General features: G+C 37.9%; 2 non-coding genes across 2 annotated transcripts; both read left to right on the forward strand.

The window, feature by feature from the left end:
- The first annotated feature begins 2,904 nt into the window (after positions 1 to 2,904).
- Positions 2,905 to 3,011, forward strand: LOC111912673 (small nucleolar RNA R71). Its single transcript, XR_002857249.1, has one exon. It is a non-coding gene; the product is annotated as a small nucleolar RNA R71 (small nucleolar RNA).
- An 8,369-nt stretch (positions 3,012 to 11,380) lies between these two features.
- On the forward strand, positions 11,381 to 11,487 carry LOC128128222 (small nucleolar RNA R71). The gene has a single exon (XR_008226084.1). It is a non-coding gene; the product is annotated as a small nucleolar RNA R71 (small nucleolar RNA).
- Positions 11,488 to 13,743: the final 2,256 nt, after the last annotated feature.

Consider the following 13,743-nt stretch of genomic DNA (forward strand, 5'->3'; position numbering starts at 1 on the left):
CATAATTCATGTCGTGAATCCTTTAAGATTCACGTTGTGAATTGTAACCCAACAACCAAAAGCGTGAAAATCAGATGAGAAATCAGGTCACAATAATAATGGGGTTTACTTCCATAGCATTTCCATGCATAAAGCATCAACATTTCAAATCTATTTTGGGAATTTTAAGAAGTAAATTTAACATTTCATCTAAGTAGAAAACCCTAACCCTATGTTCAACTATTAAAGAAAAATTAAACTTAAGAATTAAGAATCATTACCTTATATTGTAGTATTACGTAAGCACAAACGAAAATAGAAGAATTGTCGGCCAAAATTGGAGCAAGGGGGACTAGATCGTGTGTTTCACTTCATGGGGAATAAAGAAATGAGGTCAAACTGATTCTTATCTCTTTAATCAGTGGTCCCGAATAATTTACAACTCACGTCGTGAGTCCTTAAGGATTCACGTCGTGAGTCCTGTTCTGGACTTAAAATTGGGTCAATTTAATAAGAAGTGGGCTAAGTCTTGGGCCAATTTGTTTAATAGAAAATGGGCTGATATGCATCATTTTTATATTATCCAGCTTATTCAGAATTCACGTCGTGCATTCTTAACCATTCACGTCGTGAATCCTGCACGAAAATTTTTATTATTATCAAGTAAAGTATGTCTATTAACTAACTTCTTAATTATCACCAATTCATTTTTAAGGACCCCACACTCAATGTTTAATTATGAATGAAGCGAGTTGGATGATATGATCTACGTGTCTAAGATTAAAGTGCAAAAACTGAAAAGAAAAGAAAAAAAATGCAAACCAAACTCGGGTTGCCTCCCAAGAAGCGCTTCTTTTTCTTGGAGTCTTGAGTTGGACTCCGTGCCTCCTACGTTGAGTCATCCGAAGAATCCACCACTTTGATCTTTTGTTCCTTGAAACGCCTCTTGTAAGCTTGAACTCGTCTTTTGTACGCCTTTTCCGAATTTTCCTTTTTAGCCTTGACCTCGTCTTCATCAAGCTTGCGTTTTGTCCCTTTAGTTTCCTCCTTGCACTCCATAGCATTCCTTTCTTCTTTCATGACTGGAATTGTTATTTTTGAAGTAACCTCCTCATCATCACTCGTTGTCACATCATCTTCCTTGCTCACCCAAGAAAGCGGACTTGTATAGGCAATGACTTCAACTAAATATGGAACAGATGCTCTTGGTTTTGTTCGTTTGACTTGATGAATTGTCTTGATCTCTTCTTCCATGAGCTTCTCTAATTCTTCAAGTTCATTGTCTTCATCAATGCTAAACAACTCTTCATGATCATGATTCTTTTGAAAGCCATTTTCCATCCCAAAGATTTCCTTTTCATCACCAACCTCAAGGTGAGCTTAGACTCGCGAATATCAACAAGAGCTCCAGCAGTGTTTAACAGCGGCCGACCAAGAATAATTGGTACATTGGGATCTTCTTTCTTGTCTAATACCACAAATTCTATTGGAAAAACAAATTTCCCAATTTTTACTAAAATATCTTTCACAATGCCCCGGGGCTGTGTCACTGAACGGTTCGCCATGTGAATAGTCATTCTTGTAGCCTTCAACTTCTGATAAAATGAATAAGGCATCAAACTAATGCTAGCCCCAGAATCGGCTAAAGCATCAACCTTCATGTTGTTACCAAACTCACATGGAAGAGTGAGGAATCCAAGATCCCTCATCTTCTTAGGTATCTCTCCTAACACAACTTTTGAGCTTTGCTCACTTAGAATCACCTTAGAATTCTTCTTTAGTTGCTTACGAGTGTCTAGCAAGTCTTGTAAAAAAATTTCATACTCGGAAATTTTGGATAACGACTCGACAAAGGGAGTATTAATCGGGATATCCTTCACATGCTTAATAAACTCGATATGCTCTCTTTCCAGTGGACCAAGGGCAGCTCGGGAAGGAAACGGCAAAGGCGGCTGATAAGCTGGAGCAAAGACATAATTTTTCTGTTGAGACCGAGCCCACGACGTGAGCATTACGGGTTCACGTCGTGAACTGGGTGTTCCACCAGCTTCTTCATTTTCGAGCTTTGGCTTCTTTGGCTTTGGATCGGGCTGCTGTGGTTCTTCTTCTAATGCTTCTAGGAACTCAGAGATAGCCTCTTCTTCAGTATCTATGGACATTACATGAGATTGGGTCTTCGTTTCAGGATTTTTCGGGGAAAGCTTCTCATGAACCAAAGTGGTTAGTTGACCAAGTTGCACTTCAAGATTATTGATGTAGGCTTGTTGATTTTTTATTAAAGCATGCTGTTCTACTATCAATGCATGATGATTCTTAACCAAAGTTATTTGTTCATTAATAGCAGAATCAGTAGCCTTGTGTCGCTTTTCTGAAGCTTCCATAAACTTGATTAACATGGTCTCTAGATCGGGTTTCCTCTCAGCTGGTGGTTGCTCCTTTTGGTAGAAGCCTCGGTCTGTCTGCTTATACTTCTCTTCTTTTTGCTTCTTATATTCTTCATATGGCAGCCACTCTTTCTTTGGTTTCCTCCAGTCTTCATCGTACTTGTCCCCACTCGAGTAACGTACTTGAGCGTTTTTACTCCCAAACTCATCTAAATTGCAGTCCTTGGTCAAGTGTGGACCATTACACCTCTCGCAACCAACTCTTATAGCATGAATTGGTTGGTCCATTTGTGTTAACCTCCGGTCCATATTATTCAACATAGCCATCATAGCTGTTATTTCTTCAGTTTGTGCACCTCCACTGCCTTTGATTCCATCTTGCCTAGGGTTGTGGTACTCACGAGAGTGCTTCGCGAATTCTTCAATCAGCTCCTTGACCTCTCTTGGATTTTTCTTTGGCAAAGGTCCTTGAGAATCAAGGAGTTGTCTTGTCATAACATTGACCCCATCATAGAAGATCGACATCTCTTGTTGAACATTAAAATCATGCTGAGGGCAATTTCTGATCAAGCCTTTGTACCGCTCCCATGCTTCGTATAATGACTCCTCCAGCTGTTGTTCAAAGTTGGCTATTGCCTTCTTGAGTTTAACTGGTCAAGAAATTGCTCACGCATTTGAGCCCAAGTGGTGATCGTACCCGGTGGAAGTGATTTTAACCATTCTTTAATAGCTCCCTTAAAAGTAATGGGAAGCATTCTGAGCAAGACGGTGTTTCTGTTGACATTTGGGACATTGAAGTAATCCGCAATGTCATTGAATTCATCTAGATGCTTAAAAGCATCCTCATGATCCTTCCCGTAAAATGGGATATCCTTCAGTGTAGTCAAGATATGTCCCTTCAGCTCGAATGTGGCAGTGGCAGGTATTGCAGGTTAGACTAAGCCAGTACCCACATCTTCTCGGATCCACTTCTTGTAAGCTCCCATGGACATCTCCTCAATGTTGGCCATTTCGTTTTCCGGCTCGTTTTCGGGTTCACTTGTAAATAGTGCAAATTCTGAATCGGTTTCGTATTCGAACTCGGCGTGGACGGGTATTTGATCTAGGTGTTCAAGCTTGCTCTTGTTCCTTGAAGACGAACTCGACTCCCCTGCTTTCTTTCCCGACTTCCTTGAAAAAGCTGATTTTAGTTCTTGCAAAGGTGTCATCTTTGGTGTTTGGTCTTCTTTCACGTTCTTGTTCTTATTTTTGTGAAGGGCTGACTTCGGATCTTCAAGTGGTGGCACCAAAGGTGTGTTAGAGCCTCTGGTCATGAACTCCTGCAAACTAAAAAAAATAACAACGTAAAAACGAACTAAAATAGAAAAATAAACTGAAAACTAAAGAAAACTAAAAATCATAGTTCTCACGTCGTGAGTTCTGTAATTAAAAAAAAAAAATCAACCTTCCTAGAAATTAAAAACAGGTAAAAAGTAATACTAAAAAAAAACTTTGCTGCAAAACTAACTCTTTGCAAGTTTTACCCCACAAAAAGGATCAATTAACCTAATGCAAATAAATAATAAACTAAGTCGTTCCCCGAGAACGGCGACAAAAATTTGATGTGCACGGAAGTACCCACTAATTTTGATATTTATAACCTAAAAAACTTAGACTAACTCTGCACTTATAGGTAGTGTACCTAGTCAGATTACAGTATAACTTAGGTAAGTCGGGTGTCGATCATAGGGAACGGTGTTATTAATTACTTTATTTACTACTAAATTAATCTAATTATTAACAAGCTAAAAGGGTTTTTTTTATCTAATTTTGCAAGTTTAGATGAACTTAATCCTTTAACAAAAACTCAATCAATAAACAAAATACTTCTGTTAGTTCGAATCCACTTTTACTCAATTGTTATACATTAGCTATAACTATTACTGTTGGTGACCAATTAAGAAAGTATTAGCAATTTAGTTCTAAATCTACAAATTATTAATCAATTCACGTAAATCTATTTATGTTTATAAAATAGTTAACACAGAATCAATTATTAGATAAGGTTGGAGCCATGAAAGATTGATTAATCAGAACACAATTACAGTCATAATATGAGTTCTCTAACACAACTTGTTTTAATGATTCAATTACTAATATAAGATTGGTTTGATCTTAGCTCCAATAAACTAGTGTTCACTATATTATTAGGTATTCAAGTTCATGCAGATTTGTGTTCACTAACTACACATAACAAGAATTCAAAGCAATCGAATAACTAATTCAAGCATGTTAGGTAAAATCAATCAACACAAGCATATCACAAACAAATAAAATGAAGTCTAATGCATTAAAACCATGAGTTCCAGCTTCATCTAGCTAACAAAAGCAGCTAGATTTAGCTGGAAATATTAACAGCTAAACAAATAAACACTATAATCAAAAACATCTTTAAATGTACCAATCTATAAAGACAAATTATGAACTTATCCTTCCTTGGTGTTAAAACCAACTTCCAGATCTTCTTCTCCTCTGAATTTCGTCTCCAAGAACCCTCTAAAACCAGCCAAAAAGTTCCCTAATCGTAATGGAGAAGGATATATATAGTTTCTGGAAAATCACCGTTCACGTCGTGAGCATTTAAAACTCACGTCGTGAACTCGAAGTAATCGTAATCGCCAAGGATTCCTTCACCCGGATGCTTATCTTCTCATTCCTTCCACTCACGTCGTGAACCATAAACCATTCACGTCGTGAACCATAAACCATTCACGTCGTGAATACGTCTTTTTAGGTGTTTTCCTTGTCTTTCAAGCCTTCAACCTCCAAAGTTTCATCCTTTAACGCTTTTAGTCCCTATCTTCAAAATGTCTTCTTTTTTGCTGCAAAATATAATTTAACCTTATAAGTATCATTATTCTATGCAAATGACCGAAATATATATAAAAATGTACTTAAATATTGCCTAAAATATGTATAAATATGGCAATATCAAAATACCCCACACTTAGGCTTTGCTTGCCCTCAAGCAAATCTACTTATTCAAACTCATACTTTCATTACTAGCATTTCATCGAACAATCCAATTCCAGCTCAGCCATTATGCCAAGACCTCAACGCAAGCATTTGTGTCTAAATTTTTTCCTAAATGTCCCCCCATACTTTAAATACTCACAATCTTTATAAACAATCACCCACTTCTTTCGAACAATGCTCATTTTATGCAACCCTCCGAATCCATCCTCAGAAAGCTTTCTAACCTCAAGATATTTATGTAAAGCTACCCAAGCATACATATTCTAGAAATTACAACTTTAGACACCACAATGGAGCTCTTGGATTCTTCCTTTCTTTGATGTTTACCCTTTAAGTTCATTGAATTCACTTCTTTCATGATTTTTGGCATCTTCAACTTTTGATTCTTTGGAATTTTGATCTTTGATCTTCATACTTTGATAGCTCCAAAATTCTTCAAGAATTTCACTTTTTAGTAATTTCTCTTTTTTTTACATGCATAACTCACTTTTTTTTCACTCAAAACCAACATGCTTAAGCAGGGGCGCTTAGCTTCAACTTTTATTGGTTAAGACATATCTTTCCTGGATACATTTCAGGTTTAGGCTGCTAAACATTTTGCATTCCTCAAACTAAGCAGGGTCATGTTTTTGTTCCATGATTTCACTAAAATAAGGGAGGCCACAAATGCACTATAACGTGTATTGGCTCAACTAAACGTTTGAACTCTTATCGGATCATCCCATATAACACTAACAACTATAGTTCAAATTATTATTACTAGATTTAATTATTAAAAATTTCAAAATTTTAAATTTCACAATTATCTAGCAATTTACTTTTTCTACCCCCTACCCCACACTTATTTCATACAATGCCCTTATTGTATGCCTAAAAAAATATAAAAATTAAGAGAAGGGAGAAAAAGGAACAAACTCCCCTGGGATAGTGGCGTGATCATCTCCAAATGTGCGGATGGAATGTGCATCTTGAATACAGACTTTGAGAAATAGAAACTTGGATCTTGAATACGCGAGATAAGGAATGTACCGACAAAATATGGAATCAAGTCTTCAATCTTCAACAAATATGGTGCAGGAAAATGTTCACAACGGAAGGAACAATGTGGGAAAGCAAACGACACATTGTATGGTGGAGAAAATGAGCCCTTATTATCTTCATAATATTCCCAAAAAGAATGGTGGTGAACCACATAAGGAATATAGGAAAATATGATTCTTTTTGTGAAAAGTACAAAGTCACGACATGAGTACTGGAAATGTTCACGTCGTGAATTCGATTTGAAGCGGGTTCTAGAAAGTCACCATATACTGACTCACGACGTGAACACCAAAAGGGTCACGACATGAAAACTGAAATATCAGAAATATATTCCCTCCAACCTTTGTTCTCACTTCTTATATTTAACTCATGTCTTAGTGGATTAAGACTCTTCTAAATTCACCATTTTTGACTCTTCCGCTGACTATCTTCTCTCTTGACTCACCCCACACTTATTTTAAATTGTGGGACTCGACTCTCGACTTTAAACACTCCCGGGTAAACAAATATGCACTCGTATCTCGACATCATTTATATGTGCTCTGAGCAATTCTGAAAAATAATAACAACCAAGAAGAGAACAAGTAACATAATATCTTAATAGTTTTACAAACCAAAACAAATAAAAACAAAATAAAACCAAACCAAACTAAGATAATAAAACTAAAAGAAACAATCAATCATCCTCTTCATCCTCGTTCACCCCGCTAGTACCCGCTCCACCGCCTCCATGTCCTCTTACTCCGTCCACCTTGGGCAAATTGGGTAATGATACCCCAAATGAGGCGGCTGCTCCACCCCAAGGTGTCGAACGACGATCTCCATGGTGCCACCAATCCAGTTGACACTCAAAGATAACTGGTCAAAATAACCAGCCATATCACCCCCAAAAGGTGCTCCTACCATGGATGTGGGTGGATGTATTGGTTGCACTCTTTTTCCCCTTCCTCTTATGTTTCTATGCCTTGGCCTTGGTTGTGGTTGTTCTGGTTGTGTATCAGGCTGCTCATCACCCTCATTACCCTCATCGTCCGAAGGTACTATTCCCCAATGCGACCCAAAGTTTATGACAACCCGCATGGTTTCCAAATACCCCATGCCAAAATCATGCTCATCCACACAAGTCATAGAACGAGTAATATCAGGGACAAGCAAATGATATGAACATGCCAGACGTGTAATAAAGTACCCTCCACAAATAGGGGTCCCCGGGCGAGAACTAGTTGCTGACCCGGACAGAAAACGTGCCAGAAAATAAGGAATGTTGCAACACACCCCTGGCTGCAAGATACACCATAGGAAGAATTGATTTTGTTTTGTAACATTATCTCCATGCCTCCTATGATTGATGGAGAATGTGATGAAACGGTGAAGTAGGCGATGGATAAGGGACCGAATACTACTCTCGGGAGACAATCCGGAATTAAAAATCCCGGATGCAATACCATGCCAGAAAGCATATCCAGTGACTCCTTCTGTATACCTTCTAGCTGCCTCGCTCAAGATCATACCAAATTCAGGAGTCATTGCTTCTTGGCGATCATATAGTCCAACTTTCCAAGCAAATTCAACTAGACTGCACTCCCGATACTCACCCCCCAACCGGAACACCAAAGCTTGTGGCCAATGTGGGTCTTGGACAGTCTCCTGGAATGTTACTGTTGAGAAAAACTCAACACAAAATTCCTTATACACACGCTCTTGGATTCGAAACAGGTTGCGCCATCCAGAACAAGTGAACGAATACCCATTTCCAATAAACATTTTCGTCAAAAACAGGGACAACCGGTCCACGAGCCCAACTTCCCTCAACTGCATCCAATTAATTGTTGGGGCAACTGCAATCTCTCAGTTGTAGAGCCATCCTAATTTGTTGTTCCATCGGTTTAATATGTCGCGGGACATTGTTGCGGGAAAATTGTAAAACGGGTGTAAACTTGCACTCCAATTGGAACCTCTCTTTTCTGGGAGCCATTTCTACAAAAAACAACAACAAACACACCTAAAAGAAACAACCCACAAAATAATAAATTAAAGAAACTAAAAACTGTTCATCCCATAATTCATGTCGTGAATCCTTTAAGATTCACGTTGTGAATTGTAACCCAACAACCAAAAGCGTGAAAATCAGATGAGAAATCAGGTCACAATAATAATGGGGTTTACTTCCATAGCATTTCCATGCATAAAGCATCAACATTTCAAATCTATTTTGGGAATTTTAAGAAGTAAATTTAACATTTCATCTAAGTAGAAAACCCTAACCCTATGTTCAACTATTAAAGAAAAATTAAACTTAAGAATTAAGAATCATTACCTTATATTGTAGTATTACGTAAGCACAAACGAAAATAGAAGAATTGTCGGCCAAAATTGGAGCAAGGGGGACTAGATCGTGTGTTTCACTTCATGGGGAATAAAGAAATGAGGTCAAACTGATTCTTATCTCTTTAATCAGTGGTCCCGAATAATTTACAACTCACGTCGTGAGTCCTTAAGGATTCACGTCGTGAGTCCTGTTCTGGACTTAAAATTGGGTCAATTTAATAAGAAGTGGGCTAAGTCTTGGGCCAATTTGTTTAATAGAAAATGGGCTGATATGCATCATTTTTATATTATCCAGCTTATTCAGAATTCACGTCGTGCATTCTTAACCATTCACGCCGTGAATCCTGCACGAAAATTTTTATTATTATCAAGTAAAGTATGTCTATTAACTAACTTCTTAATTATCACCAATTCATTTTTAAGGACCCCACACTCAATGTTTAATTATGAATGAAGCGAGTTGGATGATATGATCTACGTGTCTAAGATTAAAGTGCAAAAACTGAAAAGAAAAGAAAAAAAATGCAAACCAAACTCGGGTTGCCTCCCAAGAAGCGCTTCTTTTTCTTGGAGTCTTGAGTTGGACTCCGTGCCTCCTACGTTGAGTCATCCGAAGAATCCACCACTTTGATCTTTTGTTCCTTGAAACGCCTCTTGTAAGCTTGAACTCGTCTTTTGTACGCCTTTTCCGAATTTTCCTTTTTAGCCTTGACCTCGTCTTCATCAAGCTTGCGTTTTGTCCCTTTAGTTTCCTCCTTGCACTCCATAGCATTCCTTTCTTCTTTCATGACTGGAATTGTTATTTTTGAAGTAACCTCCTCATCATCACTCGTTGTCACATCATCTTCCTTGCTCACCCAAGAAAGCGGACTTGTATAGGCAATGACTTCAACTAAATATGGAACAGATGCTCTTGGTTTTGTTCGTTTGACTTGATGAATTGTCTTGATCTCTTCTTCCATGAGCTTCTCTAATTCTTCAAGTTCATTGTCTTCATCAATGCTAAACAACTCTTCATGATCATGATTCTTTTGAAAGCCATTTTCCATCCCAAAGATTTCCTTTTCATCACCAACCTCAAGGTGAGCTTAGACTCGCGAATATCAACAAGAGCTCCAGCAGTGTTTAACAGCGGCCGACCAAGAATAATTGGTACATTGGGATCTTCTTTCTTGTCTAATACCACAAATTCTATTGGAAAAACAAATTTCCCAATTTTTACTAAAATATCTTTCACAATGCCCCGGGGCTGTGTCACTGAACGGTTCGCCATGTGAATAGTCATTCTTGTAGCCTTCAACTTCTGATAAAATGAATAAGGCATCAAACTAATGCTAGCCCCAGAATCGGCTAAAGCATCAACCTTCATGTTGTTACCAAACTCACATGGAAGAGTGAGGAATCCAAGATCCCTCATCTTCTTAGGTATCTCTCCTAACACAACTTTTGAGCTTTGCTCACTTAGAATCACCTTAGAATTCTTCTTTAGTTGCTTACGAGTGTCTAGCAAGTCTTGTAAAAAAATTTCATACTCGGAAATTTTGGATAACGACTCGACAAAGGGAGTATTAATCGGGATATCCTTCACATGCTTAATAAACTCGATATGCTCTCTTTCCAGTGGACCAAGGGCAGCTCGGGAAGGAAACGGCAAAGGCGGCTGATAAGCTGGAGCAAAGACATAATTTTTCTGTTGAGACCGAGCCCACGACGTGAGCATTACGGGTTCACGTCGTGAACTGGGTGTTCCACCAGCTTCTTCATTTTCGAGCTTTGGCTTCTTTGGCTTTGGATCGGGCTGCTGTGGTTCTTCTTCTAATGCTTCTAGGAACTCAGAGATAGCCTCTTCTTCAGTATCTATGGACATTACATGAGATTGGGTCTTCGTTTCAGGATTTTTCGGGGAAAGCTTCTCATGAACCAAAGTGGTTAGTTGACCAAGTTGCACTTCAAGATTATTGATGTAGGCTTGTTGATTTTTTATTAAAGCATGCTGTTCTACTATCAATGCATGATGATTCTTAACCAAAGTTATTTGTTCATTAATAGCAGAATCAGTAGCCTTGTGTCGCTTTTCTGAAGCTTCCATAAACTTGATTAACATGGTCTCTAGATCGGGTTTCCTCTCAGCTGGTGGTTGCTCCTTTTGGTAGAAGCCTCGGTCTGTCTGCTTATACTTCTCTTCTTTTTGCTTCTTATATTCTTCATATGGCAGCCACTCTTTCTTTGGTTTCCTCCAGTCTTCATCGTACTTGTCCCCACTCGAGTAACGTACTTGAGCGTTTTTACTCCCAAACTCATCTAAATTGCAGTCCTTGGTCAAGTGTGGACCATTACACCTCTCGCAACCAACTCTTATAGCATGAATTGGTTGGTCCATTTGTGTTAACCTCCGGTCCATATTATTCAACATAGCCATCATAGCTGTTATTTCTTCAGTTTGTGCACCTCCACTGCCTTTGATTCCATCTTGCCTAGGGTTGTGGTACTCACGAGAGTGCTTCGCGAATTCTTCAATCAGCTCCTTGACCTCTCTTGGATTTTTCTTTGGCAAAGGTCCTTGAGAATCAAGGAGTTGTCTTGTCATAACATTGACCCCATCATAGAAGATCGACATCTCTTGTTGAACATTAAAATCATGCTGAGGGCAATTTCTGATCAAGCCTTTGTACCGCTCCCATGCTTCGTATAATGACTCCTCCAGCTGTTGTTCAAAGTTGGCTATTGCCTTCTTGAGTTTAACTGGTCAAGAAATTGTTCACGCATTTGAGCCCAAGTGGTGATCGTACCCGGTGGAAGTGATTTTAACCATTCTTTAATAGCTCCCTTAAAAGTAATGGGAAGCATTCTGAGCAAGACGGTGTTTCTGTTGACATTTGGGACATTGAAGTAATCCGCAATGTCATTGAATTCATCTAGATGCTTAAAAGCATCCTCATGATCCTTCCCGTAAAATGGGATATCCTTCAGTGTAGTCAAGATATGTCCCTTCAGCTCGAATGTGGCAGTGGCAGGTATTGCAGGTTAGACTAAGCCAGTACCCACATCTTCTCGGATCCACTTCTTGTAAGCTCCCATGGACATCTCCTCAATGTTGGCCATTTCGTTTTCCGGCTCGTTTTCGGGTTCACTTGTAAATAGTGCAAATTCTGAATCGGTTTCGTATTCGAACTCGGCGTGGACGGGTATTTGATCTAGGTGTTCAAGCTTGCTCTTGTTCCTTGAAGACGAACTCGACTCCCCTGCTTTCTTTCCCGACTTCCTTGAAAAAGCTGATTTTAGTTCTTGCAAAGGTGTCATCTTTGGTGTTTGGTCTTCTTTCACGTTCTTGTTCTTATTTTTGTGAAGGGCTGACTTCGGATCTTCAAGTGGTGGCACCAAAGGTGTGTTAGAGCCTCTGGTCATGAACTCCTGCAAACTAAAAAAAATAACAACGTAAAAACGAACTAAAATAGAAAAATAAACTGAAAACTAAAGAAAACTAAAAATCACAGTTCTCACGTCGTGAGTTCTGTAATTAAAAAAAAAAATCAACCTTCCTAGAAATTAAAAACAGGTAAAAAGTAATACTAAAAAAAACTTTGCTGCAAAACTAACTCTTTGCAAGTTTTACCCCACAAAAAGGATCAATTAACCTAATGCAAATAAATAATAAACTAAGTCGTTCCCCGAGAACGGCGACAAAAATTTGATGTGCACGGAAGTACCCACTAATTTTGATATTTATAACCTAAAAAACTTAGACTAACTCTGCACTTATAGGTAGTGTACCTAGTCAGATTACAGTATAACTTAGGTAAGTCGGGTGTCGATCATAGGGAACGGTGTTATTAATTACTTTATTTACTACTAAATTAATCTAATTATTAACAAGCTAAAAGGGTTTTTTTTTTATCTAATTTTGCAAGTTTAGATGAACTTAATCCTTTAACAAAAACTCAATCAATAAACAAAATACTTCTGTTAGTTCGAATCCACTTTTACTCAATTGTTATACATTAGCTATAACTATTACTGTTGGTGACCAATTAAGAAAGTATTAGCAATTTAGTTCTAAATCTACAAATTATTAATCAATTCACGTAAATCTATTTATGTTTATAAAATAGTTAACACAGAATCAATTATTAGATAAGGTTGGAGCCATGAAAGATTGATTAATCAGAACACAATTACAGTCATAATATGAGTTCTCTAACACAACTTGTTTTAATGATTCAATTACTAATATAAGATTGGTTTGATCTTAGCTCCAATAAACTAGTGTTCACTATATTTTTAGGTATTCAAGTTCATGCAGATTTGTGTTCACTAACTACACAGAACAAGAATTCAAAGCAATCGAATAACTAATTCAAGCATGCTAGGTAAAATCAATCAACACAAGCATATCACAAACAAATAAAATGAAGTCTAATGCATTAAAACCATGAGTTCCAGCTTCATCTAGCTAACAGAAGCAGCTACATTTAGCTGGAAATATTAACAGCTAAACAAACAAACACTATAATCAAAAACATGTTTAAATGTACCAATCTATAAATACAAATTATGAATTTCTCCTTCCTTGGTGTTAAAACCAACTTCCAGATCTTCTTCTCCTCTGAATTTTGTCTCCAGGAACCCTCTAAAACCAGCCAAAAAGTTCCCTAAATCGTAATGGAGAAGGATATATATAGTTTCTGGAAAATCACCGTTCACATCGTGAGCATTTAAAACTCACGTCGTAAACTCGAAGTAATCGTAATCGCCAAGGATTCCTTCACCCGGATGCTTATCTTCTCATTCCTTCCACTCACGTCGTGAACCATAAACCATTCACGTCGTGAACCATAAACCATTCACGTCGTGAATACGTCTTTTTAGGTGTTTTCCTTGTCTTTCATGCCTTCAACCTCCAAAGTTTCATCCTTTAACGCTTTTAGTCCCTTTCTTCAAAATGTCTTATTTTTTTCTGCAAAATATAATCTAACCTTATAAGTATCATTATTCTATG

This window comes from Lactuca sativa, chromosome 8 (genome assembly GCF_002870075.4).
Source record: "Lactuca sativa cultivar Salinas chromosome 8, Lsat_Salinas_v11, whole genome shotgun sequence".
Lineage (NCBI taxonomy): Eukaryota > Viridiplantae > Streptophyta > Magnoliopsida > Asterales > Asteraceae > Lactuca > Lactuca sativa.